Source organism: Myotis daubentonii, chromosome 2 (genome assembly GCF_963259705.1).
Source record: "Myotis daubentonii chromosome 2, mMyoDau2.1, whole genome shotgun sequence".
NCBI classification, from domain to species: domain Eukaryota; kingdom Metazoa; phylum Chordata; class Mammalia; order Chiroptera; family Vespertilionidae; genus Myotis; species Myotis daubentonii.
The window spans coordinates 206,345,774-206,371,647 of record NC_081841.1 but is presented as its reverse complement, the minus strand read 5'-3'; the positions used below and the strand labels follow the sequence as shown (position 1 = coordinate 206,371,647).

Sequence of the window (25,874 nt, the reverse complement as noted above, 5' to 3'; positions counted from 1 at the left end):
AGAAGAGAGAAAACTAATCTATGGAAATAGAAATTAGATCAGTGGCTGCCTGGGGGGTGGAGGCAGGGAGGGGTTGGGGAATGACTAGGAAGGGACATGAGGAATTTCTGGAGGAGTGGAAATATTCTATATCTTGAGTTGGGTGTTGTTTACATAGATGTCGGCATCTGTCAGAACTTTTTGAACTATACACTTAAGATCTGTACATATCACTGTACATAAATTATACCTCAGTTTTAGAAATCATTTTTTACTTTAATTGATGGGCTATTAAATTTGGAAAATGGACAATGCTGTAATGTGTTAATAATGAAAATATATCTTTATATTTTAAAAATATAAGCTATTTTAAGTATCTAAGCAGCGTTCTTCCCTTTCCTTATGTATTAATGTCCTGTTGCTACTCTAACAAATTACCACACACTTAGTAGCTTAAAACAGCATAAATTTATTAACTTTAAAATCGGTCTCACTGGCTAACGTCAAAGTGTTGGCAGGGCTGTGTTCTGTCTGGAGGCTCTAGGAGAGAATCCATTTCCTTGGTTCAGAAAGATGAATTAAAAACGATGGTTCAACGAGAAGACTCCAAATGACCCATAAACATGGGCGTACTCAGCCACATTAGTAATTCAAGAAAATGAAATAAACAGATAATGTCTATCAGTAGCAAGAGTTGTGATTTAGCCGTGTAATGGCATACTATACAGATATGAAAAAAATGAACAGAAAAGATAAACAATAAGGGATTGTATATATACTCAAATGTAATATTGTGTGGAATTAGCCAGTCACAAAAGAATACACATTGAGTGATTCTAGTTATGTGAAGTTAAAAGAAAAAAACTAAACTTATAGTGTTGAGGAATAGGAATATACAGAGAAGCAAAAGCAGTCAGAATAATAAGGAAGGGATGGTAGAGAAAGGGGATGCATGGTTTTTGGGAAGAAGACAAAAAGGACTTTGGGGATGCTGGAAATTCTTGTTTATTGACCTGAGTAGTGGTTATATGGGCATTTATCTTGAGGTCATCATTGTGCTGTGTGTCTTTGTATGTGTACTGTACTTCCCAATTAAAAAGTTAGAAAAAATGCCACCAAGGTGGGTCAAGACAGAAAGGAAAATCAGAACTTATTAGAAGGCATCCAAGAACCTAGGGTGATATTGGAACAATGAAGCACCAAATCTAACTTATGGTTTGCAGGGGCCAGTGCAAAAAGGGAAACACGCTGTATAGTTCATATTGTCTGATAAAAATCAGCACACGTATGCCTGGAGAGACAGATATTTCTTTGGCTCTAAATTGTGGGCAGAATATTATGCTCATTACATAAGAAGTAAGAACAATGTATTCTGTTGTGGATTTTTTGAAGACCACAAAATGTTTCTTAAATGCCATTTCTTGTCTGAATTCTTGATAAAAGCTGAGAGCACTGCATTAAATCATAGCTCAGTGAGGGCATTTCTGAGGGAATCTTAAGCTGACACCATCCTGTGGCTTTCACAGGAGGAGCTCTGAAGGAATTCCAGCTGTTCCTTGAATGCAACCTCTGCATGTATCCTCAACGATGCTCCCAGCAGTGTCCCAGGCTGACTCACTCTATGGAGGGTGTCTTTGGTTTTCTCCCATGGCACTATTGGCTCTCTTCCTTGACCTCTACTTGGCCTTGACCACAACTCATCTCTTATTGCTGAGCATGCCTGACTCCCCAGTTTGGGGTTGGGGCTACTAAGTATTCCTGAGTGGCTGGCTCTGCATTACGTAATCGATGTAAATTGGTGCAATATTTTCTTTTGCCTCTCCTGCTTCTCAAAGGCTATGAACATAAGCCCAAACCTTGAATATTTCTAACTGAAGTGTTAGGTGGGAAGACCCTTTTCCTTGTAGTTCCAAAGCAATTGCTACAGTTTCAGGGAAGAAGCTGATTGGCTAAGAGAAAAGAAAGGTAACATACAAAAAAGAAATAATATTTGCGAGAATAGGAGCTGAGAGAGATAAGGACAGACACTGAGAGACTAAGTGATAAAGACCTAATGATATCGAGTCACAGTTTCTATGTCTGGAGTCCCAGAGTTTCTTGTTTCCTGTCCTTCTGATCATGGATGAACAAAGATCTCTTTTATTCTGTGAGCTACCATATATATATATATATATATATATATATATATATATATATATATATATATATATATATATATATATATATATATATATACACACACCAGAGGCCTGGTGCATGAAATTCATGCATGGGTAGGGTCCCTAGGCCTGGCAGGCAATCAGGGCTGATTGGGGCCTTCCAGCTGCCAGCTGGGGCCTTCCTATGTTCCATGCTGCCCTCTGGTGGCCAGTGTGCATCATAGTGAGTGATAGAGCTGCCGGTCTCCTGGTCGAACTCCTGAGGGGACAATTTGCAGATTAGGCTTTTATATATATACTAGAGGACTGATGCACGAAAATTGTGCAAGAGTAGGCCTTTCTACCCCCAGCTGCCAGCACCAGCTTCCCTCTGGCACCCGGGACCCAGGCTTCCCTCTCATCCCTGGTTTCATCCAGAAGTACATCCAGTATAATTAGCATATTATGCTTTTATTTTATACTGGTGGCCCGGTGCACAAAATTCGTGCACGGGGTAGAGGGGTGCCCCTCAGTTTGGCCTGCACCCTCTCCAATCTGGGACCCCTCGGAGAAATCCGACTGCCAGTTTAGGCCAGATCCCATCCCTTTTGCAATCTGGGACCGCTGGCTCCTAACCGCTCACCTGCCTGCCAGCCTGTTCCCCCCCCAACCCCTACCCCCCGCTGACCTGCTCACCCCCCACTGCCCTCCCCTGCCAGCCTGTTCGCCCCCACTCTCCCCCCCCTGCTGACCTGCTTGCCCCAAACTGCCCCCCCCCACCGGCCTGCTCATCCCCAACTGCCCTCCTCCCCCGCCAGCCTGATCTCCCCCAACTGCCCCACCCTGCCCACCATGGCTTTGTCCGGAGGGTCTCCCAGTCTAATTAACATATTACCCTTTTATTAGTATAAATTTTTTTAAAAAATAAATCTCCTTTAAACAAATCTGAGTGAGGTTTCTATCTCTTGATACCGGAAGAATCTGAATGAACACCACTAGTTTGAGAAGAGTCAACTCCTGTGCTTAATCTAATTGATCTAACTCTCCCAGAGCCCTCAGTCTCCTGGGGTCCTGGTCATGCTCTCCCACTAACACCAGCTATGTTCTGGCCCAAGTAGCAGATACCAGCATTATCGATTATTAATTGAGAAGCACACTAAATGCACACATATTGAGGTGCATGCTTTGCACAAAGAACTGTGTCAAGCATGTATTAGCTTCAGAATCGTAAAAACCTGGGTCATGGTTGTCAAGGAAGTTAAACTCGGTAACTTCAGGCTACATTTCAGAAAACTGAAGTAAAGGGATTTTACCCAGAAAACATTTCAAAACTGTGATATAATAAAAGATATATTTGGTCTTTGTCCCAGGTTCCTGGCACAGAACTTCAAAAACCCTTGGAATTTTCTGAGTGATACAAGTATCTTTTGTTCTTCATAACGAGCTCCTTTCTGGCTCAATCTGAGTGTAGAGTAATGAGGTGACTCGTGGTGAACCCTTAGATAATTTCAAGGGAGGGATTGGTCACAGCAGAAATACCAGGCAGGAGGTTGGAGGGTTAGAGCTTTCAGCCTCACTGCCAACCTCCAGGGAGAGCAGAGGGGCTGGAGATTGAGGTCAGTCCATCCGCTGTGCCTAAGTAATGAGCCCTCGATAAAGACTTGAACAATGAGGTTCTGAGGAGCTTCCGGCTGATGAACTCATCCGAGTTCTAGAAGGGTGGAGTACCTAAAGGCTTAGAAGTTCTGGGCCCTGCCCCCACCCCGCCTTCCCCCTTACCTTGCCTTGTGCATCTCTTTCATTTGTCTTGTGTCCTTTAAGTTAACACTGTAGTTATAAATACTGTAGTCCCCCTAATCCAAGAAAGATTATGTTCCAATGTCCACAGTGGATGCCTGAAACTGAATAGTTCCGAACCCTATATACTAGTATACTATGTTTTTTTCCTGTACATAGATACATTTTCACTTAAAAAAAAAACACTTTATGGCTTCTCCATGGCATATCTGAATCATCAGCATCACTAGTCTTGTACTGTGGGCCCTTATTAAGTAAAATAAGGGTGAGTTGGACATAAGCACTTCGATATTATGACAGTTGATCTGATAATCCGGTCGGCTAATAGGTGACCAGCAGGTAGGGAGTGTCTACATTGTGGAGAACCTAAACAAAGGGATGAGTCATGTCCCAGGTGGGACAGAGCTAAGTGGCTTGTGATTTAAAACTTAGGAATTATTTCTGGAATTTTCCATTTAATATTTCAGATGAAAATTGACCAGGGGTAAATGAAATAGCAGAAAGCAAAACCGGGGATAAGGAGGATCTATTGTACAGCTCTTTGCTGGGTTCTGTGAGTTGTTCTAGCAAATTATTAAACTTGAGGGGGATCTTAGAAACTCCCAAATTTTTGGACTTTAAAAAATTTGAGATATAATTGACATATAACATTATATTAGCTTCAGATGTGCAGCAGAATGATTTGATGTTTGTATAGAAACCAGAATTTGTAGTCAGCCAGGCAGAATCGCGGGTGGCTCGGGGCCCCACCTACACATAATTGTTTCTGGCATCTGAAGTGGGGACAATCTTGTGAGACTATTCGTTCCTTCACTTACAGATCTAATGCTTACTCCTGGTGGTTCGTGTCAGAATTGGACTGAACTGTGGGACACCCAGTTGGTGTTAGAGCATTGCTGGGGGACCAGGTAAGAACTTTGGAGGTACCGACCCTAAAAACTCTCTTCTGAAAAGCGGCCAAGCACCCAGTCTCAGCTGTCTCCACAAAGGCACTTCAAAAACAGTTGAAGACCGAGCATAATATTCAACAGATCCTTCTGAAGTGAAAGGAGATATATCCATAGAGGTGAGTAAACAACAACAGACAAGGTTCTAAGGTCCAATATGCTACCTGGTGTGATAATGAGCTCCCATTCCCACGTTCACATATGAAGTTTATCTGATTCGTGATCTATTCTGCTCGAACTCCTCAGAGTGGGTCCAATTATTTTACTGCCATGGAATTGGATGTATCAAAGGTAGTATAAATTTGTAGTGGTAGTGGCATTTTGGAGCGTATTTAAAATAACCTGTGACTGAACTCATTTTTGGCAGATTCCTATTATAAAACAATCCAGAGGACCAAATTATACCCATCAAAATATATTATTATGTGCCCATGTAGGCCTGATTTTGATTCAATATTTTATAGGATTCAGGTTTACTTTTTTACAAATACATTTGTTGTCTAACACCTCCATTCTTTCATTTCTGTTTGTATTTACTTTTTATATATATATATATATATATTTTATTGATTTTTTACAGAGAGGAAGGGAGAGAGATAGAGAGTTAGAAACATCGATGAGAGAGAAACATCGATCAGCTGCCTCCTGCACATCTCCTACTGGGGATATGCCCGCAACCCAGGCACATGCCCTTGACCGGAATCGAACCTGGGACCTTTCAGTCCGCAGGCCGACGCTCTATCCACTGAGCCAAACCGGTTTCGGCTGTATTTACTTTTTAATTATTTGGAGGGAGGTCACTCTGGGGCCTCATTCATATACGTCCCTTGGCAACAGCAGGGTCTCAGGGCAGGTCACTGGGTGCCTACATGTGTAGGGCTCCTCAGCTCTGAGGGGAGATAGTGAATAAGAGGTGGGAAACATAATGTTTCTGGGCATTGGAACTATTGTTCTCAGACACAGGAGAGAGACGATCTGTGGTCAATCTGATATCTGGGATAAGGTGGATGGCATCAAACAACCTGGAATCCAGGAGCACAGCTCTGTCCTGGGCCCACCCCTGTTTATTTTCAACTAAACTCTTCCCCCATCTTTCTTCCCTGCTCTGGTGGGATGGGGGGTTACACAGCATCACATTCGGTCTTTTCCATATTGTTAAGTTATTAATGAGTCATTAAAAATGGAATGGAGTTGATGAGCCATGTATAGTTTGCTTAATCATCTTCTTACAATGGATCATTTACGTTGCTTCCAAATTTTGCTTTTATAAATGCAGTTGTAACAAAATCTTTGCCCATAAAGCTTTTTCCACATTTAGGGTAAAATTGCACAAATTAATTCCTGACTATTTTAAAGCTTTTGACATACTCACCAAGTAAGTTTCTAAAAGGGCTCCAATTTCTAAAGGGCAGTGTCTAAAAGTAGTTTTTCTCTGTCCTTTTGCCAGCCCTGAATATTATAATTTTTAAAAAACCTTTGCTAACTTAATAGTTTAAAAAATGGTCTTAGTGCTTTGCTATATATTTCTTCAATTATTCTTGAAGTTAAACTCCCTTTCCTAGTTAGCTCCTTATTTCTTCTTTTTCATACATTTGCCCAGCTCTGGTCTGTTCTTCTCCTCATAACTTCTACTTGCAGAAGGAGGCCAATGAGCATTGTCTCAGGGACTGGCTAACACTTCAGTCGTCACATAGAAAACCCAGCATGCAGATCAGGAATTCAACAATTTGGGGATCCATGCTTAGCAATCACACTAGTTTGTGGTTTGCAAAACAAGGATTAGCCATCTACATTTATTCACATTTTAATAAATAATTATTATGGGCCTTCTATGTGCCGAACACTGTTTTAGACACAGTGAAAAATAACAGACAAAAGTCCCTCCCTTTGTAGAGTGTACTTTCTAGTGAGGAGAGGAAGAGAGTGAACAGAGTAAATCGAATATTTTGAGGGTTAGAAGGTGTAAGTTAGGGGGAGGGACTGCTGGGTAAGGGGGGAATGAGAGCATTGGGGGAGAGGGGTACTTGCAGCATTTTTAAATAGGGTGAGAAGGTGACATTGGAGCAAAGACTTGAAAGAGGTGAGACAATGAACGGAGGACTCTGGGATAAGATTGCTTGGGGCAGAGGCACCAGCCAAGGTGACAGGTCTGCCTGCTGTGTGTCAAGAGCAGCAAGGAAGCCAGGGAGGCTGAAACGGAGTGGTGGGCAGGGAGAGGAAAGAAGTTGATGTCCGGAAAGGCACAGGGGTGGATCTTGCAGCATTTGGGGGTGGTTGTAAGGCTTTGGGCCTTCCTCAGAGTCAGATGCGAGACCCTGGAAGCTTCGGACCAGAAGAAATACACAACCTGTCCCGTGCTGCCTTAGAAACAGCTTGCAGGGGTTAAGGGCAGAAGCAAGGCCAGTTAGGAGACTGCTGCAAGTATCCAAAGGCCTCACTGGGCCACGGAGGTGCTGAGAAGGCCTGGGAATGTGGAAGAGCCCAGGATTTCCTGATGAAGTGAATGTGAAGTGTGAAAAAGGTGGAATCAAGGACTATTTCTTTTTTAAAACCTCTTAGGTGGCTTGGTGGAAAATGGAGCTTTAATTAATGATTCTGTTAAAATTAGAAGCGCATTTGCTCATGGAAAGAGCTCCAGGTATTGAGGCCATAAGACTTAATCCCTGAGAACTCAGAAGGGGCAGTGGTTTTATCCATTTTAATGACTGACAAAAATGATAACAAGATTGTGGCATTGGGTTTACCCTTTTATGATTTTCATATATTCCTGTTTAACTTAGTTGGATTAAAATAAATATTTGCTATCTAGGCAACCAGTGTGGCTCTTTTTTTTTTTTAAATCCTCACTTGAGGATATGTTTTAGAGAGAGAGAGGAAGGGAGAGAGAGAAAGATGAATGTTGATTGGCTGCCTCCCGTAGGTACCCAATCTGGGATCAAACCCACAACCTTTTGGTGTAGGGGACGACGCTCTAATCAACAGAGCCACCCTGCCAGGGCCAATTGTGGTCCTTATATAGCACTTATGCCTGGTGTCATTTGAGCTCACCAGTGCTTACAGTGATTTGATTTAGAGTTCACATTGTTCTGGGTTGTTAGGCATACTGAAAGTGGGTGACAAACCAAGGGCAGAAAGAAATCAAATGAACTGTTTTGTGCAGATGTAGGCCGTTTTGTCATTCAAGATGAGTTCCATTATGAATGATGGATATATAATGCTAGCCATTATTTTCAAACGAAGGGGTGTAACCTATTTTATGCATTCTATTTTCCTATCTGAAATTAAAGAAAGAAAAGACACTGAGATGTGACTGCTCTGCAAGTTGACAGTGGAGCAGCTGGTTGAGTGTCTCTGTGATAGCTTCTATCTTAGGGAAGCTTGGGTATCCTGTTGCTTTACTGCTCTGGTGTCCTCAGTGATTTCAGCTGAGCTGTGAGAATGGGTGGAACAGAACGGTGAAGTGAGGGGCGAGGGAATACGCCTGGGCCACAGTCATTCCAGTGGCCCTGCATTGTGGCAGGCGGGAATAAATGCTGGAGAACCGGACAAGGTCCCAGTTGCTATGTAAACTTGGGCAAGTCATTTAACACTTTGAAGTCTCCATCTATTTATTTGTGAAGAAATAATTCTTATTGCCTTACCGATTTCCTAAAGTTGTTGGAGGCTCAAAAGTGAAAGTGATATGACATAAAATTGCTTTGGAAACACGAAAGCATTCTACAAATATAAGCCTTGATTATTGATTTAGCTACAAGGTACATTATTCATACATATAAAGTATCTTACATGTAAAGATTATAGACACATTCTTTTATCATCCTAAAATCTGTATTAAGTTTTCTGGGCATATATAGTCATTATTTTACGATTGTAATTTTTCCTCTCTTTGGACTGGTTCATTCTAAAGTCCTAGTGGGATTTAATCTTCAGCCTATATATGTGTGTGTGTGTGTGTGTGTGTGTGTGTGTGTGTGTGTGTGTGTGTAATGTTAATAGTAGAGGGAGGGAAAAGAGAAGAAATGGGCTTACAGAGGTGGATGAGGCCTTAGAGACGAGCTCGTCCAGTTTCCTCACTTGAAGTGGAAGAGGATCAGTCCGTGGTTAAGTGACTGGTTGCCAAGATTGCACAGCCTTTTAGAGCTGAACTAGGGCTGGAAGCCAGGTCGATGGACTCCAACTCCAATATTCTTTCTACCCCACTTGGCTGCTAGCCTGTGTTATACAATTTTTCAATACATATTAGCACAGAGAATTATAGCATCTATATATTCCATAGTATTCTCTCCCAACTCCTCCAAGCAAGAAGTATCTACCAAACCTTGAACAATTTCACTTAAAGCTTCATAACTAAAAAGGTACAGGAAGCAGAAGATGTATATTTTCAGAGCCATAGCTAAGCCAGAATTGCTCTTTTCCTTACCACTAATGTATCTCTTTTGAAATTCAAGTTTTTTGTGTGTGTTTTTTTCAGTTATCTTTTTTTCAGTTACATGTGGTTGACCTGACACTGTCTCACCTTCAAATAACTGTTTCTGGAGAAGCTCTAACAACTGCCTTTACATCCCCCACATTATCCCGGTCTTCGGGAAGGCCAGGAAAGGTGGGCTTGGTTTTCTCTTCTCTTGGGGCTCTCTCACTAGGGTGAGTGGGAAGCTGACTGTTTGAGGTCCTCTTGGCCACAGGGGTCTTTCATGACACCAAGAGAAGCAACCTCCTCTCTCACCTACAGGCTCCATCGTAGCTATGGTTTACTTTCTTCCTAGGATTTATTACTGTCTGAATTTATCTTCTCTATTACCCGTGTGATTTTTCATTGTCTTTCTCTCTCTTCATGAACATGTAAGCTTCTTGAGGGCAGGGTGCTGGCCTGTGTTTTTCTTCATTGTACTTTGAGTTTTTAGCACTTGGCAGGCATTCAAATAATATTAAAAGCATGAAAGAATTGTGGGGTCAAGGAGTTGAACATGTATAAGGCTTTGGATCCATATTATCAAATCACTTCCCCCAAATGTCAAAATTCACAATCTCTTCGGCATTGTCCATGGGAATCCTTTCCCTTGCTGCTCTCTGAACCTGGGTATTATAATGGGTATTATCTATAATAATAAAAGCATAATATGCTAATTAAACCAGACAGCCAAACGACCTTCCTGACGAAGCTGCCATGGCAGGGGCCAAGGCAGAGGTGGTTAGGGGCAATCAGGCAGGCAGGCAGAGGGGTTAGGGGTAATCAGGCAGGCAGGCAGAGTGGTTAGGGACAATGAGGCAAGCAGGCGAGTGGTTAGGAGCCAGTGGTCCTGGATTTTGAGAGGGATGTCCAACTCCCAGTTTAGGACCTATCCCGCAGGTATCGCGGCATCAAGTGTAAACCAGCAGTCGGACATCCCCTGAGGGGTCCAGATTGCGAGAGGGTGCAGGCTGGGCTGAGGGACTCCTCTCCCCCTGTGCATGAATTTCGTGCACTGGGACTCTAGTAACTTAATAAAAAGTCCTTAATATAATAGGCAAACATTTTTTGAAAATTCTTACTATTCTTATTTTAATTTATATTTCTTTGTTGCAATGTATTTTAGAAAGATTTTTTTTGAGACTTAAATTTTGTTTATTGTGGTAACATAAAGAAACATACTTTAGTGGTCAAGAAAACTCAGTTACTTTTCCCTGAGAACGCCTCTCTCAGGTATGAAGATCAAACATGCCTGCAAGCATTTTAAGAAGTATAAACTAGTTATGCCCTCAAAATGATGTGTTATCCTCAAGATGAGTGTGCAGAGGACAGGGATGGCTTAACTCAAAGAGCGTATGTAAAGCAGTGTAAGGAGACCCCGATATGTTTGGTGAGGCATCGGTGGTGTTCAGAGCTGGCAGAGCTGCCAGTGTGGACAAAGGAAGAAGTTGCTTGGCTTTTCCCCAACCACTTATTCACCCACAGAGCACTCACAATGAATACCCATGAGAACTCCCTCCTCATAAGGGACCAATTAACCCACTTGCCCAGTGCATTTGGTCCTTGCAGAGGCACACGGAAAGAACACTTGGTATCTGAAAGGGTCTGGCTCCATTCTCATGTGTAGAGGTCAAATAGGTCAAAGTTCATTTTTTTCTTTTGAACTGTGGCTCTGTGAAATATGTCTCTAACTTGGGCCTGACGTCATGTTGAATCTCTTTTCCTCAGCATTTTTTTAAAAAAATATATTTTATTGATTTTGTACAGAGAGGAAGGGAGAGGGATAGAGAGTTAGAAAAATCCATCAGCTGCCTCCTGCACACCCCTTACTGGGGATATGTCCGCAACCAAGGTACATGCCCTTGACCAGAATCAAACCTGGGACCCTTCAGTCTGCAGGCCGACGCTCTATCCACTGAGCCAAACCAGTTAGGGCTCTTTTCCTCAGCATTTTGACAGACCATGTGCGAAGTGCCCTGCAGGGGTGTGGTGGTGGTGGCTGGGGAGTGGGCAGAGAACTGTTCAAGGACATTGCGGTCGGCTTTGTCACTCTGCAGCTCTTCAGACACTACAGGGTGACCGGGCTCAGTCCTCTCTCTACTCAGTTCCTCTGGGTGTTTTGGTCTGTTGATTTTCCAGTGTCTGTAACCCAAAGCAACAAATCTTTCCTGGCATGTTTGAAAAGGGAGCCGTGGCTAAAGCTATTGGACTCCCAGGGAAAGTCCTTGCATTTACACAGTATAACACAGGACATTATTCCACACTGAAGATTGTATGGTTACAGACATCTGCCAGGTCAGCCTTTTCCTAGCCATTTTAATAAAACTAATGATAACCAGTAAACTTGACTCAGTCATTTCTCAAAGGAGCTTTGGTGTTTAATAAATACTTTTCCTTTCCTACGGTTTATATTCTAGCTATTACATTTGGAAGTAAAAAACACACCCGTCATAAAATGCCTAACCTTTAAGCTCCCTTTTTGGAATTCAATATAATTAAAAGCAGAAAGTATTTGTTAAATTTCTACTAATGCCAACCCTATGTGAGGAGTTTTTGGGGACACCCAGAAAGTACAAGTCTTGTAAGTGATGTCCTAATTATGTAAAGGAACAAGGAACCTTTTCCAGCCTCCGGTTCCCCTCTGAGAAATGCCTGCTACAGATAGAACAGGATAATTGACCCCTTTAATTGGTCCCCTATTCAGCAGGGAAACATGGAAAATATTCCCTTGTGATTTATCCTACAGCTTCTACCTTACATTCACATTCATCGCACCTGTAGTTGGTGAGCTCCAGGAGGGCAAGGCCATTGGACTTGGGAAACAGTGGTATCTAGGTCACAAGAGAGGCACGACTCCCCAAGGAGGCATGAAATATGCAATAGCACAAGTTCAAGTTTCCCTGTGGTTCTATGCTTAGCATTTGGTAATACTTTTCTTTGCCAGATTCAGTGGTACGCAGTCTTTACCTCCCAGCCTTGCGAGGTTGCTGTGTTAAAGCTTATTCTCACATCACATGACTCTTGTCTCTAATTTCTTATAGGCTTAGAAAAAAAGCTTTATTGATATGTAGTTCACATCCCATACAAGTCACTCATTTAACATGTATATTCACAGGTATGTGCAGCCATCACTGCAGTGGATCTGAGAACGGCAGAAACCTAATTTCCTTTGGTTATCCCTCTCCACCCTCCTACCCCCTCCAGCCCTAAATAACCACCAATCTCCTTGCTGTTTCTTCTTTTACTCTCTGAAGCCCTCAGGAGTCAGCACTTTGGTATCAATGTCTCCAGTTTTGTGATCAGCTCTTCAGCAGGCGTACTCCCTCCTTCAGCTGGAGCCATGAAGGAACAGAACCACCTGCCCGTGAAAGTGGTTCCCCAGATGGAGGCGGAGCATGGGGTTCGCACAGAGTGCTCTCGCTCGAACTGAACATCTTGCCCCAGGGCTGGGAGACCCGCCTCCACCTGAAATCCTTTCGTAGAGATCAGACTACAGCATTCATCTTTTTGCCTCTTTGCCTCTTTGTTGTTCAGCTCTTCCCTGCACCTTCAGTCTGTGGTTTTCTTTCATTCGCACCCACCTTCCACCCTGCTCACCTTCAGGATTTTTCATCTGTATCTGCCACATTCATCAGGGAACGAACGTATAATCCTTCTTCTGGCTGTCAGTCAATTTGAATACTGGTTATCTTCCCAGCCATGAACTGTAGCACAGCTCTGTCCTTGGTTTTGGAAGAACAGTGAGTCAACATTATTTATCTTCGCTGAAGGCTGGATCTTAACCACCTTATAGTGCCATTAATCTGTCAAATCATCCCCAAACTGCAAGGCATTATGTATTATCTAAACTGAGACTTCTTTTCTATTAAAGGGTATTGTCCCCGCCTCTTACGGTTCTGAATACTTCCCGGGAGGGATAGCATGAGAGAGGGCATGTGTGGGATGTTTAGGAGGGGAGGGCCCCTTTCATCCCTGGCGGGCACATTAGAAAACAGATCATGGTGGAGACCAGAGCATGGTAGAAACTAGTTAATAGCAAGTAGAAGAGTGTTCGTGATTTTTTGTTTTTTTGTTTTCCAGTTCATTTTTCATTTTAAAAATTATAAGTTATTTTTTGTTGCCCAGCCAGTGTGGCTCAGCAGTTTAGCATTGACTCATGCACCAAGAGGTCACCAGTTCAATTCCCAGTCAGGGCATATGCCCAGGTTGCTGGCTCGATCCCCGATGGGGGACATGCAGGAGGCAGCTGATCAATGTTTCTCTCTCTCTCCCTTCCTCTCTTTCTAAAAATCAATAAAACATATATATTTTTAAAAACTTAAAAAATAAAATTATAAGGTTTTTTTTATAATTTTATATTCAATTTTTGCTATGAAGACATGGGCTGTCAGATTTTTAAAAATGTCACTGAATAATCTTTTTCTGGTGTGAGATATTTGTGGTATTAGAAAGCCTCTTATTTTTAAAATAAGCTTAGACATACATTACCTGTTCTCACCCTGGACTGTGAAGTCTAGGACAGAAATTGTCCAGTAAAACTTCTGTTTTAGGGTCTTTCACTTATTAATAATTCACCTCATGAAAAAATCACAGTTTAGAGACTTTCATAGAAAACCATGATTCAGTAAAATGTACTTTATTTTTATAGTGCCCACATAGGTATGGGTACTTTCTGTTTGTTCCTCCCCCCTTTATAATTCCTGAAACTTTAATAATAAAGGGCATAGCCTGCAGGCATGGCTCAGTGGTTGAGCATCGACCTATGAATCAGGAGGTCACGGTTTGATTCCCCACGTCAGGGCACATGCCCAGGTTGTGGGCTTGATCCCCAATCGTGTGTGTGTGTGTGTGTGTGTGTGTGTGTGCAGAAGGCAGCTGATTAATGATTCTCTCTCATCATTGATGTTTCTATCGCTCTCTTCCTCTCTGAAATCAATAAAAACATAGTTAAAAAATAATAACAAAGGGCATAGTCTTCTTGGTTTATGTTAGTCCTTCTAAGTGAAAATCTGCATTTTCTTGTTTTTCTAATCTTCAGAGCCACACAGCCACGTTTTCTCCTCCAATACCACGGGAAGTGACCCATGGCAGCGGCAGAGGGTGTCGCATATGTACTTGCATTCATTGGGTCCTGGCTGAGGTAGCAGATTTCCCACAGAAGTCCATTTTCCCTTTCCTGAGTCACATCTGAGCCCGCGGCCCTATAAGGGAATGATTCCCTGCTCGGTGATGAAATGCCAGGACGCGACATCCTTTCTAATGAGTCACAGTCAATACAAATTGTTTTCAAATGACTCTGCCTCTGCCTCCACACCGCGCTTCGTGAAAGAAGAACCTCTTCAAATCAAAACATCTTGTTTCATCAGCCGAGCTCCGGCAGACCTCTCACTTTTGTAAGCAAAATGAAATGTGTTTCCACACAAAGGGAAAATCCAATCTGTTCTTATTTTTCCTCGGGTGCCCGTGTTCCACAGTAAGAGGAAATGACGGAGGCACACACTGGAAAGTGTTTGCAGGGTTTGGGGACGGAGAAGCTACTGAGGAGTTTTGTAGACAATAATAATGAGACATCTAGAGGGATTGTGAGCTCCTGAGAGCTCCCATATAAACCGTAGGTGGTGGGACTTGTGTGTGCAGCGTGGTGGATCATGGTTTTCATGTGGAATAGCACCAGCCCTTTATTAGGAGAAGTGGGACTTTATTAGTGTCTTTCTGTTGTGTTGCTGCTAAAGAGACCTACAATATGGGCTTAGTGAATCCACAAATGATCCCCCAGGTGTGCACACATCAGCCACGGACAGCTTAACCTTTCCAGCTCGGGGACAATGGAAAGGAACAACAATGTAATGGTCCTTGAGGGCTTAACTATCATTACCGCGAAAGGAAAAAAAGAAACTTTTAAGAAAACGCAAACAATCATGTGACACATTTTAGGGTGCAGCAGAGAGGGTGTGAATTTCAGGCTGGCAGCCATAAAATTCCCTCAGGGGGAAAACACACAACGGATCAGGTTCAACTATAAATCAGAGCAGTCCCAAGTCAGAACGAGATGAAGGATTTAAATGTGACCAGGGCTCCAAGCTGTGACATCATAGACAAGTGAGAACCCACTTGGACCTTAAACTTGACCTTCTTTCAAACACTCCCAATAAAGTTACCCAGTAAGATAAAGAGACCCGGGGTGGGGAACTAAATTTATCCATCCATTAAGAGTTTGTTTGTTTAAATGATTCAAGTGCCTTTGGTAATGCCATGTGCTTCTCTTTTGATGAGAGAAAGAAAATCATATCCAGAGAAGGTAGCTAGAAGAGCCTGATAAATGAGACATGGCTGAAACATCCAGGCGTGTTTAGCAAGAAGGGAAGGAGAGGGAAAGTGTGTTCTGTAATTCCTCATTCCCGGATCCACAGCCCAGTGTTTGTGATCTGAGCATATAGAGTTGCTGATTTGAACTACTTGGCTACCCACTGAATCATGTTCCCTTCCTTTCCCTGCTATTCAAAGCTTTCTGTAATGCGGCTTTCAACTCCTTCTCCACCTGTGTCATGAGAGTAATCACCTTTCTGTACCCTCCAACTCCTCATGCATTTTCCTATGTATCCTTCATCTCCTAATACCTTCTTTATCCACTCAATTCCTTGTCTTTTGAAAACTTTTAGGGCCTAGAGGGAATCCCACCTTTCTCCACGAATGCCTCCAGCAGACACATAGCATGCCTCCCCTTGTGCAAGAGTGCTGGGCCCCGTGCCAAGATGCCTCACCTTCACTGCCTGCTCCACAAATTGTGAAACAGCCCCAAGTAGACGGTGACAGTTCACAAGGGAAAGAGGGAAGGAGGAATGCCAGGATGCTGACCTGTACCCTCTAGTGAAAAGAGAACTATGTCCTTGTGATGCATTTGCATCTCAACCTTATGGACATAGGTCAGACTGCATCCTTCCTGAGAGCAGATGGGAGCCTCAGCGAGGATTGCGGGTACAAGGAGACAGCAAGGAATGTGGAAAGGGCATGTGCCTTGGAGCAGTAGCTGCTCCCATAAAAGTGGGAGACCTGGTGGCCCCTCCCCCGGCAGCAGCCCGGGTAAGAAGATGGGTGAGGAGTAGCAGATGAGAACACTGACACACAGCCCAGAAGGTTTGTTCATGGTCTATAATTACTAGCTTTGCTATTTAATAATTGTTTCAGTTCTCCTTTGTCAATAACACAGTGCCTCTCATAAAATAGGGACATATAAAATACCAAAAAAAATCCAAACTCAAACAAACAAACAGACAAACCAAAAAAAACCTTCTTCAACTGCTTCTTTGCTCCCACAATGCTCTGGTGGCCGATCTGACACCGACCACAGGCTGTCTGTTCTCTGATATTATGTATTCACAGAACACTTTGCAGCTTGGAAAGCCTTTTCACAAACGGGCATTATCTACCCGGGAGGTTTTGATTCTTCTTGCAGATAACTCGGGTTTTGAGAGTTTAAGTAACTTGTCCAGTGTCACAGAGCTAATATTTGGTAGAGCTGGAATACAAATGCAGGTTTTTCCGACCCTAACTATGGATCTTACTTCCCGCCAAGGGTTGTGGTGTGGTTTAGTTTTTTAAAAAAATCTAGTGGGTATGAGAGCAATTTTCAAATCCTAAAGTACTACCTGGACGAAAGGAGGGATTTACCCATCGCACTGCAATGCCGGGGACAGGCCATTTTCATCTTTGCATATAAATGCACATTCTCAGGCCCACCCAGAGCAGCTACATCCGCGTCTCCAGCAGTCTGTGCTGACAAGCCCTGCAGGTATTCGGATACGTGCTCCGAGCCTGAGAACCAGGACGGCAGGAGAGGATTATCTTTTCTCTGTGGGGCCCTTGCACCTCGGAGGCTAGGCGGCATTATGGGATCCTTAGCAAGTATGCAAACCTCAGTTCTCAGAGGAGAGGGTGGCTTAGAGTGCTGAGTGAGCAAAGATTTTATTGGTGATTAAAAAAACCATTTAGAAGACTAAACTGGCAAGATTATGAGCTCTGAAGGGTGTTGTCTTACCTGGAAGGCAGATGTCAAGGGAAGCTTTAAGGAAAGAAGGGAAGAAGACAGGACTTTGAAAGGCAAATTCTTCATGGGTGTCAGAAAAATTCATGAGGGGCTGGGGGAGATTTATTATGACTTTTAATTCAGAAAAGAAATGACATTAATTTTTTTTAAAACCGCTGACAGTAGGCCTTTGGTAAGCGGGTAGAACAATCCAGGGGGATCACCAAGTGTCGAGAGCACTCATGAAAGCCCGAAGGGCAAGGTTAACCCCTTAGTCTAGAAAATGGATGCGGAGAATTGAGTTCCTATGACCATTTTATTTTGGAAACACTGATGTGAATTCAGCTATAAACTGTTTTCATTCTCCCTGAACTAATGTATTATTCTAAAGAGAAAAAAACAAAAACAACACTGTAAAAGGCTCCTGGTTTCTTTAAGGTAGTGTGGATAATGCAAAATGTTGGCTGTTGCTGGCATTTGAAATGTGTACAGAATTAGCTAGCAGAAAAAATTGCTCAAGTTCAAATGTCTGTATAACCTGAGCAGTCTGCCATCTGAGTGGATGTGCCCACCATGTCTCCAAGAGCCTTCTGGTGTGAATTTTCATTTATTGTCCAACAATAGTACAGCCCACTTAAAACTGAATGCTATACTAAAATGTTTACCAATGAAATACCAGGTCTGGAATTTCCTTCACAATAATTTATGGGAAGGGATGGTGCATTTTAGATGAAACAAGATTGGCTGTGAGTTAATTGTTGAAGTTGGGCATGGTACATGGAGGTTCTTTATACTAGTCTGTTTAGCATATGCTTGAGATTTTCTATAGTAGATAATATTTTTTCAGAGTGGATGCTAGATATCACTGTCTTAGAATCCCCTAGCCATCGCTGGCATGCCAACTTTTCTCTGGCCACCTTTCCCTCTAGGGCCCTGCCTACTGATAATGCTCAGATCTTTCTTCCCCCTCTGCCACCCACTTCACCTCTCTCCCCCCATTCTGTGATCCACTAAAACCCTGTCTTCCTCACCTAAGGGGAATGCTTTAAAAAATCCTGTTCTATGCAAAAATAAATAATTTCATTCTTCTTTGTTGAGACTTCTCATCAGCCCACATTGGAAGTACCTATTGTTTTGTAACTTAGCATACCCACTTACATTGTTTTTCTGAACAAAAGCTGTTCTAACCTCATGAAGAATTCTGCCTTCCTCCTAGCCCATCTGTATATTCCCCACAAGAACTCTAAAAGTTGTTTAACCTCAGAGTAGAAGTCATGAAGGGCAGGCATTTTCTATGACTCCAGGAAAGAGAATGTAGTCTCTATCTAGGAACTTCCACTAAGAGAGGTCCAGCTATGAGACTTGACCCTTGATTTGTCTCTGGCTTAGAGGAACAGAAGAAAAGAAATACCCCAAATTCTTGTTTTCTACGTCTTTCTTTTAAACTCCTCTTATTCCTTTTACCAGAACTTCTGGCAAGTAACATGTTGACTCATGATAGTTTATCACTTCCTTCCTCTGGCTCACTTCCAGCGGAGATGCTAGTGAGTTGTCAAGTGACCAATAGGCAAGGCAAGACAAAAAGGGCCTTCCCGGTTACAAAAACTGTACAGTCCAGAACTTGCAATGACAAACTGAGACAGAGTTAGTTTAAATGAGGAGGTCTCTCCTGCCTTTCAGCATGAATCACTCTTTGTTTCCTTTGAAGTCCTGATTCCATGTTGCCCATCTGGATGTATAGAGCAGTGGTAGCCAACCTTTTGGACCTCATGGACCACCAGTTGGTGACTGCTGCTCCAAAGGTTTCCTTAAACCAGCGGTTGCCAACCTTTCAGACCTCAGGGACCACCAGTGGTCCGTGGACCACTGGTTGGTGACGGCTGGTATAGAGGACTCAGCCACAGGCATGACCCATACATCTCAGGGATCTTCATTTCAGCCCTGTTGGAAGGCTGTTGAAAGGAACTTGTGGGACAGCTAAGTCTAGCTTCATCATCTTAGAGCTTGGGAACGTTTAGGCAAATGGCTTCTCTCCTTCCCACTTCAAGGGCCAGAAGGTCAGGCTGACAGTCCAGCTTGACTAGGGTCAGAAAAAAATGCCAGAAACAAAAGAAAAGTTGGTGGCGAAATACCTGGGGAGTCATAATTACAGGAGTCTAGTTTAGTCAGTTCAGAGTGAGATAAGATGTGGCGTGAGTTGGAGAATGGTGGGGAGGAGGGAAACTCCTGCATTCTGTAAGCCATTGAAAGTAGAGTTGCCAGCCCTAGCTGGTTTGGCTCAGTGGATAGAGCGTCGGCCTGTGGACTGAAAGGTCCTGGGTTTGATTCCAGTCAAGGGTCCTTGCCTGGGTTGTGGGTTCAATCCCTGGTGAGGGGCGTGCAGGAGACAGCCAATCAATGATTCTCTCTCATCATTGATGTTTCTATCTCTTTCTCCCTCTCCCTTCCTCTCTCTCTGAAAATCAATAAGAATATTTAAAAATAAAAGAAAAAAGGAAGCAGAGCTAACCAGATAAAGTATGGAATACCTATTTAAATTTGAATTTCAGGTAAAATATGGGATACCCACTTAAATTTGAATTGCAATTAAATAACAAATACATTTTTACTATAGGCATGTCTTAAATATTAAATGGGACACACATATACTAAAAAAATTGTTTTCTATATACACGGAATTCAAATTTAACTGGGTTTCTTTGGTTTGATTTGCTTGTGACCTGGAGAGTAGATTAGTCATTCTGACCCTTTTTTGCTCCATTGAATGGAACCAGTGGTCAAGGTGTATTTGTCAGGTGAAGCAAACACAAGGACTGTGGTAATAATGCCTTATCTTGACTTGCCGTCAGTGAAAAAGTAATCTATCTTTTTCTTTAGGAATGTTGTTTAAACAATGATTGTGCTATGCGAATAACTCCCATCCAAAGGTCTTTTATTACATCGTATATGCTCCCTGGACAGAGCATACCACAGAGTTCAGAAATAATTGCTTAGTTCTACTCTTTTTCTGCTTTTGATGCCTTTTTATATTACTTTTTTATTTTGAAAAAGTTCAAGCATGCACTAAAGAAGAAAGAACAATGACCCTCCATGTACCTATCAGCAGCCTCAACAATCATCTACTTATAATCGGTACTGCCTCACCCTATTCTCTCCATCCTGCCGCATTATTTTGAAATAAATCCCAGATAGTTGGAGCTCTATGACTTTATAGCTTCATTTTCCTCACTGTACCTTTTCTTTCCCAGTCATGGAATTGTATGCATACTATCTATCCCAAATCTTCTTGACACTGCTCTATGTTTTCAGTTCTCTAGTTGTTTGCCTTCTCAAAAAAACAAAAAAACAACAACAATCTACATTGTCCAGCCTCCTTTGCCTCGAGGGCCCATGCATGAGACTTCAGTTTGAAAACCCTACCCACCTGGCAAGACTTTGGCTGGGACTTGAACTATGGGAGAAAACAGGAGGGTTGGTGGGTACGTGCCATCAGGCCTGATCCGTAGTATCATTCTGGGAGCTGTTCCTGGAAGCTGATCCTAGGATATATTCCTCAGTTTTTCCAATGAGTCCATGAGCTTTCTCACATATGCTAATACCTCCTTCCTTCATACATTTGCTAGAGAAGATTCCATTGACTCCAACTTGGTTGCCTGACTGATAGCAAAACTAATCATTCTTACCTTCCAAAGAGGCAAGAGAGAAGAGGCAAACGCAAGCATTTAAGTATCTCAGAGAAAAATGTGATAATTTGTGTGAGATTAATAATTTAGTTAGCACTTAAGCCTATGGAACTGCCCTAGATCCAACATTCTCAAAGCATGGTGCATCAGGAACCTTGGGAGGAGGAGGATCCCAGCAATCGGTGTTTTGACTAACTCTGGATGCTTTAAATCTGGGATCAGCAATGACAGTCTGAGATCCAAATCTTGCCCAAATCCTGCCCACTGCCTGTTTTTATAGATAAAGTTTTATTGAAACACAGACATGATCATTTAAGTATTGTCTCTGCTTTTGTGCTACAAGGCGGGGTTGAATGGTAGTAACAGAGACCATATGGGCCACAAAGCCTAAAATATTTACAACCCAGCCCTTCACAGAAATGATGAGTCAGTAAAAGTAAGTTGAACAGGAATGTGTGACACTAATTTATAATGAAGTAGAGCTATTGGGATTTGTTTCCGTGAAAGAGCTGCCTTTTACCACTTAGCTGAGGTCTGTGGAATACAGAATAACTGGCTGTTTCTAACTTCTATCAATGGCCATCTTTCCTGCAGAGGACTTAAACTTAGCAGGATCTTATTTGATCAAAATGCTTTAGAAATGTGTGTGTGTGTCCCTGGCTGGTGTCGCTCAGTTGGTTGGATCGTCCTGTGCATTGAAGGATGGTGGGTTGGATTCCCCGTCAGGGCACATACCCACGGTGTGGGTTCGGTCTCTGTTCAGGGCATATATGGGAGGCCACCGATGGATGTTTCTCTCTCCCTCTCCCTTCCTGTTTCTCTAAAATCAATAAAAACATATCTTTGGGTGAGGATGTAAACAAACAAACAAACAAACAAATAAATAAGTGTATATGTATGTGTGTGTACATGAGCATATCTGGAAGACAAGTTATCTCTCAAACAGACAGGTGCAATCACAGGAAAACAAGAATAAGGCCTAATTTTATCCGGATATTAGGGAAATAACTGTAGGATTCTTGCAAATCAAATGTGGTTATCTGTGTTGTTGGGGCATTTTTCACAAATGCTGAAAAAATAGGGATGGTGGGTTCACAGAGTGAGTTCAGAGGGTGCAGAGAGCAGCTGTGGCGAATTATTTGAGATTGACATAAGGCAATAGAACTATTCAGAACCAAGTGTAGATGATTTTTACTTGGTCATGTTTCATTCCATTCCGCTTCCATCTTTCTACTTGAAGAAGAGGCAGCCACACAGTGAAGGCTCCACCTACTTTCTCCCTCACTAAGTGAGCCCTAGGGTAATGCTTAGAAACTTGTCCTTTGAGCACCATTGATCCTGGGCAAGTGTTTTTAGGCCTGGTCCTCCCAGTTTTCTCAACTGAAAAATGATGGGGTGGGACCAGAGGATCTCTAAGATTCTTTCTAGTTCTAAAATGCAGTAAGTGCTTTGCAAATGGTTCAATGATGCTTCTGACACTGATTATAATTGTGAGATAGCTCTTAGGCACCATGCCATACTCAAACCTCAGCTCTTCAAAGAAGGAAACAGTCATTCTTACACAGTGCTAGGGAAGATGTGTTTATAACGTATGTCAGAGGACTTAACAACAATGAAATTTCTTTGACCCAGCAATTCCACTTTTAAGAACTTATTCTAACAAATAAGAAAGAATGTGTTCAGTGATATAGCAATAAGCATTTTGGTTTCAGCACTGTATATAACCTTAAAAAATTGAAAGCAACCTAAATGTCCTACCTAGTCGATTTGGTTGAGTATTCTGTGGTATAAACATATTATGGAATATTATGTGGCCATCGAAAATGATGTTGTAAAAATATATTTATTGCCACATACTATTGAGTGAAGAACAGCTTCAAACATCATTTTTTTTGTTACTGTATTTTCCTGGAATGGATTTACCATTATTTATTCCTATCTGTATGCCTACATTATCACCTACAAGGGTACACATGAAAATGATCAAACTGGTTACTGCTGGGTGGTAGGATTATGAATAATTTTGATCCCTTTGTCTTATCTTTATTCTAAATTTTTTACAATGATGATGTTTTTATTGTGTATGTATGTTAAAGCACACATGTGCACACACACACATACACACATCGCAGTTCAGAGCAGTAACACAAAATTTAAATGGGTAAATCTGGATATCCTGCTCTCTGCCCAGTTGACATAAATGCCCTTCACCTGCAGCTCAATGGGCACAGCAGGCCCACAAGGGTTACAGGCTGCTCTGCTTTTGTAGAGAGGGAGAGAGACAGACACTGGCAGGCACGACACTGGAGCATTGCTCCTCCCTCATTTCCTGGCTAGGATGACCAGCTACCCCAGTTTGTCAGGGACTGAAAGATTTCCTAAGAAGGGCGACTTTCAATACTAAACTGGGAAAGTCCCGAGGCAAACTGGGACAGGTTAGTCACCTATGCCTGACAGACTGGGAAGATTGTCTAGTACTCACGCAGGTACGCAGAGGTACATGCCTGACTCACTCCAGGGTATGTGGTCTCTTGAGTGATCACATACAAAACTGTTGCTGACCCTGGCTCTCCCGGCCAGCAGAGACTGTGGCTCAGCAGGGTGGGGTCCGGCTCAGAGGAGGCTTTCTGACCCTGGAGAAAGCAGAGCTCATTTCAGGTGACACCTCCTCTTCTCTGCACCTATCCCAGTGCCTGCGTCTGTCCTGGGCTTGAGACTCTCTAAGTAAAATGAAAAGAGTGTTATCTGAATACCTCAGGCCAAATGAGCCATTCAGTGACTTAGTTTCCCCACTTCAATTATTATTAAACATTCAACTAATTCATGTTGCTGAAGTTGCATTTATTTGATCCTTTTAGCCCAATTGTGCCCGTTCTGCCCAAACTCTCAACATCTTTTTGATGAAAGTGAAAGAGGAAAGAAAGGAGTCAGGAATGGAGATCAGCAAACCACAGCGGTGTGAGGAGGAAGTCTGGGCAGTGATGAAAGCGGAAGTCTGTGTAAACTGCTGGGAGGTTAATACTGAATCTCTCTCTCTAGGTTGCACCCGCACACATATATAGGTGGTGGGCGAGATGGTGCAGAGTGGGACCAAAGCCCATTCAGCAGTGGAAGCAGTGGTCTCGTCTTGCTGCCTGTCACCCTTTATTTGGAAGTAGTACACCTTCATTTCCTCCAGCTGAGTCAGGCTCATTCTTACGGGTGATTTCAGGGAACCGGTCCCATTGCTCACAGTCACATTATTCTTTTGGGTCTTAGCGTGCTGACGTGCTCTGTCGGGGACGTGTGAAGGTGAGCGTTTCCACAAAGCAGACTGAGCACATTCCCAGGTCATGCGGGTGAGTTAACAGGCGTTCCTTCTGTCTTCCACCCCAAGGTGCAAAATTCTGTTATGTCCTAATCCACAGGATCAGCACTTGGAGTAGAATGGAGCAGCCCAGACTTTAGAATTAGCCAGATCTTAGGACCAAACTGCAGCTCAACCACATGGCAATAACATTACGATGTTGGTTTCCTCAAATGTGCAGTGGGAATAATATATTTCCTATCTCATTCTCATTTTTCCCCTCTGCTGCCGTTGTCTGACCTATGCCCCCTTGTTGCTTATAAAACACAAAAAGAGGGTAAAGTTGACCCAGCGGGTTTTCCAGATTATTCTCCTGCTCTGGCACACAGTGGCCATGAGCATGGAGCCTGGGTCTTAGTCTACAGGGGGCTTTAGAGTCATCTTTCTTTTCTGAGAAAGACTTGGATGCAGGGGTTTGGAAAGTATGTTGCATGGACCACTGATGGGTCACTGGTTCTCCAGGCATAAAATTCAGGGTGAGATGGTGCTCATGTCTCTCTGTGAGGAGGAAACAGAGAGCAGCACCACCGACTCGGGTGGGAGGACTCTTGGTTCTTCTCTTAGTCACCACCTGAGTCCTGCGCACATCACTGAATCCCTCTGTTGCTCTTCCTACCTCGTCCTCACCAGCAGCTCACAATGACAAGTTTTGGGTAGCAAGCAAATCCTTGGGTTTTTGTGGTTTGTTTTAGGAAGAAGAGGGAGATTAGGTAGGAGAATCCATAAAATAAGAGGTGTGGTGAGATGGGTTCAGGTGCATTTGCTGGTGGGAATGCAAGTAAATCCAGAGGAGGAGGATGTGAATGTGAGCAATGAGAGTTCCCTGAAATTACCCATAAGAACATCTGACACAACTGCTGGAAAGAGGGTGTGCTGCTTTTGAATGAAGGATGACTGGCAGCAAGATAGGATCACAACTTGCATTTTTTTGAATTGACTCAGTCTCACGCCATATCACACTTCCCATCTGCATGCCTGCGTTTAACACAGAGGCATCACACACACTAGAGTGATCATGAAAGTCCCACCTCTTAGAAGGCAAACCTAATCCAAGGACCCAGGACACTTGCTTGACCCAATTATTCAGGAATGCCACTACTTCCTCCTCCTCCTGATATTTTGGAGGAGAGAAAAAGTGGGTCCCGGAGCAATGAGAGGCCAGGTATGGTAGGTTAAGGCGTATTGGCTGATGGGAGGGCACCTTGGTGCCATATTTTAGAAAACAATTTGCACGAATATGTAAAAGCCTTTAAAAGTTCCCATGCATTGATCCAATAATTCTAGCTACAGGAATCCAACCAAAGGAAGTAATCCAGGATGCCAATGAGCATGCATGTTAAGGGTACTCACTGTAGCATTATATATTAGAGTAAAATACTGGGGAGAAGTTGACATGGCCAAGCATGGAAATATCTAAATGTGTTTAAGTACATCTACAGGATGGAATTACATAGCCAATGAAGGTAGTGTTTCAGATGCATTCGTTTTCTAATCTGAAAAGTAACACATGCACA

General features: G+C 42.8%; 1 long non-coding RNA gene across 1 annotated transcript; it reads left to right on the top strand.

Moving 5' to 3' along the window:
• Positions 1 to 4,439: 4,439 nt before the first annotated feature.
• LOC132226458 (uncharacterized) lies at positions 4,440 to 15,462 on the top strand. The gene is made up of 3 exons (XR_009451059.1): positions 4,440 to 4,980; positions 12,563 to 13,048; positions 14,347 to 15,462. It is a non-coding gene; the product is annotated as an uncharacterized LOC132226458 (long non-coding RNA).
• The last annotated feature ends 10,412 nt before the right edge of the window (positions 15,463 to 25,874 follow it).